At 53.9% G+C, this 2,956-nt stretch overlaps 1 long non-coding RNA gene across 1 annotated transcript; it reads right to left on the bottom strand.

Annotated features, from left to right (window-relative positions):
• Nucleotides 1-2,252: 2,252 nt before the first annotated feature.
• On the bottom strand, nucleotides 2,253-2,956 carry LOC102740917 (uncharacterized). The gene is made up of 2 exons (XR_014139024.1): nucleotides 2,782-2,956; nucleotides 2,253-2,487 (listed from the first exon to the last, which is right to left on the bottom strand). It is a non-coding gene; the product is annotated as an uncharacterized LOC102740917 (long non-coding RNA).

The raw sequence follows: 2,956 nt of genomic DNA on the forward strand, positions 1-2,956 counted from the left end.
AGATGATGTTTGTAACTTTCTCCAGCTCTATTATGTCTCCAGGAGCGGGAGGGTGGGGGTCATTCATCCTCCTGAGGACATTCCTTCATTCTTCACGTCCCTCACATTGGCAAACCCCAGGTGTCCATCGGCATCTCCCCCCACGTCCTCCCAGCTGCTAATTCCCCTGCTCAGCACGCCCCAGGTGAGAATCACCAAGCTTGCAGACCCCGTTTCCCTCCTGTGCGGGGTTATCTTCTCCCCACCTCCCCCTCCATCTCCATCCTGCTCCTTCTCAGCCCCCTCACTGCTCTGCACCCACAAATACCTGTCCTCCAACGCCCTGTCCCAGGCCACCCCCTCTGGTCCACACAAAGCCCTCTTCTCTCTGGGGAGCTTACTTGTCCCTTCAGCTGCTCCTCTCCCGTCCCACCCTTGTGAGGAGACACCACATGTGTCTAAAGCATGGGAGGCACGGCTCTTCCGGGTGCTGGTCTAGGGCCTAAACTCTGTCCCCTTTGGGGGGCTTTTTAGTCATTATAAAAATAAATAAAAAGAAAAAAACTGAGCTGCAGTTTGAGAAATCTAGAAATAATTACGACTGATGGGAAGTTACAGGCATGTGATGGGTTCCCCAGGCCACCCCCGCCCTGGGCTGTGTCCTTTCCTGGCCTGTGGGAGGGCAGTCTAGAGAACCCCTCACGTCCAGTTCCTGGACACTCAGTGCAGTGGGATGGATAGTGTCCCCCTAGACTTCATGCCCACTCCGAACCTCAGAACAAAAGTGACCCAATTTGGAAACAAGGTCTTTGCAGAAGCACATGTCAAGGATCCCAGGATGAAATCCTTCTGAATTCAGGGTGTGTCCTAAATCCAATAACTCCCATCTTGATAAGAAAAAAAATAAGGGAGAAACCAAGGCACAGGGACGTGGGAAGGTGATGTGGAGACAGGCACACGGTCGGAGGGATGCCGCCACAAGCCAAGGACCACCAAGCAGAAAAGATTCTCCCCTAGAGCTTTTGAAGGGAGTGCGGCCCTGCTTGCACCTTGATTTTGGACTCCAGAACTGGGAGAGAACTTTAAACCATCGAATCTGTGGTCCTTTGTCACTGCATTGCTAAGGAACAAATACACCCTTCGGTCTGTTCCTGTGGGTCCTGCACGGGAAGTTGGGGGTGGCTACTCCATGGTCCCTCGGGGACAGTCACACCGTTCTGGCCACTACTTGGAACAAACTTCCCGAATTTCCATCTTCCAGAGAACGTGCCACTGTGTCACTGCTTACCAGTCATTTGATCTGTGAACTGTGGCTTCCTCACCCACAGAGGAGGGAGGACACCTGCTTCCAGGGGCGTGGTGGGGATGAACGGAGATGACACTGGTGCCAGGGCCCAGCCCCAAGTCGGGAACAGAGCAGGCCACCAACAAGGGACTCCACCTCCCCCATCCTTTCTTGGCTGTCAAACTTCCTTCTCACCCCTGACTTCCTGCCTAAACGAGCCTGTCTCTGGCCTCTCTCACTGGTCTGTGGGTCTGTGTCTTCTTTCCCCTGATTGCACCCCTTCCCTCCCCCGGTGCAGGGTTCTACAGCAGTGAATGTGACTTGCTTGGAGAGTTTACCCCAGTAAGATAGCTGTCTCTGCCCCAGCAAGTGCTCGACATGCTGCATTTGGGGTGGCCTGCTCTCTACCCCATCAAGGGAAGGGCCGCTCAGGTGCGACACCTCAGCCCCTTCCCCATGCCTTCGCCAGGGTGTGACCCCACAAGCCCCCCATCTGTGAAACCTCTGGGCTTCACTTAACGGTAGTTTCAACTCTGTGCCTTCTTTAGGATTCTAACCTAGGTATGCAGAATAGAGCTAGATCTTCTGCTGAAATCTCAAAACAAGATGAGATGGAGGCATTCAGAACAGACACAGATAAAAACCTGAATGCATAATAAATGAAACCTGAGTCTGGAATTGAGAAATGACCAAGCATTCCAACCCAGAGGTTGCCCTGCCCTGGGTCCCGTGCTGAGGTGGGGTTAGGGCTCACTTCTGCTCATCCTTACGCAGGTGCTCCCCGCTCCTTGCCCTTCAGACTAACCCTACACTCTAGGAGCCCAGAATGCCTGGGTATGGACCATGGAGCCCATCCTCCATCAGGATGAACAGGAGCAAGCAGCCTTGCTTAGAGAGAAGGGTCAGTCCCTCCATACGCTGCAGGGGTGGGCCCTTCCTTAAATCTTCAAAGGATAGAACCTCATAGATAGCCCCGAGACACAACACGGCCCGGCAAGACACTTTTATTGTTTTAGTCTATTTCAGTTTCAGGGTTGAGGAGCTCAGTCTGCAGGGAAGCATAGAGAAGGGACAGATATCCCATCAGGAAAGAGATAAGAGGTGGAGAGAGAATAACTTTTAGAAATGCAGACTGGAAGCATGTCAAGGAGAATCTGGGGTGAGGATGATGAGCAACTCAGGATGCACTTTCAGAGCTGGTCTCAGGAACCCTTTCTTTTGACCTGCGGAAGAGAGGGCATTGTCAAGGTCCCAGGGGCCATGAACAGCAGGAGGGGGCTCAGAGAGCCTGACTCTGGGCCTGATTTTCGGTATAGCTGGTCGACTCTCCCCATCCTCGGATGCAGCATCCTATACAATCCTCATACTTTCTCCCCAGTCTGGCAGTCCCATTATACTTTCCTTGAGAAATAGAATATATCAGGGCTGAGTCAGGCTCTGAGATCCCCTCATGTTCCATGCATGATGTTCTACCCTCTCCCTCCAGCCTGCCTGCCCCGTCCTGCCCGCCTCCTTACCTTGGCCATCAGCACCAGGGCGCTGACCAGCACGGCATACAGGGTGGCCTTCCCCAGCAGGATCTCATAGAGGATGGTGGCAGACAGGATGCCCTGCTGATAGGACACTGCGGGCGGGAAGGGAGAGCGCACAGGGACCTGTGAGCAGGTGTCTCTGGCCTCTCCACCCCCCACC

This window comes from Leptonychotes weddellii, chromosome 12 (assembly GCF_054177405.1).
Source record: "Leptonychotes weddellii isolate Sample4059 chromosome 12, ASM5417740v2, whole genome shotgun sequence".
NCBI classification, from domain to species: domain Eukaryota; kingdom Metazoa; phylum Chordata; class Mammalia; order Carnivora; family Phocidae; genus Leptonychotes; species Leptonychotes weddellii.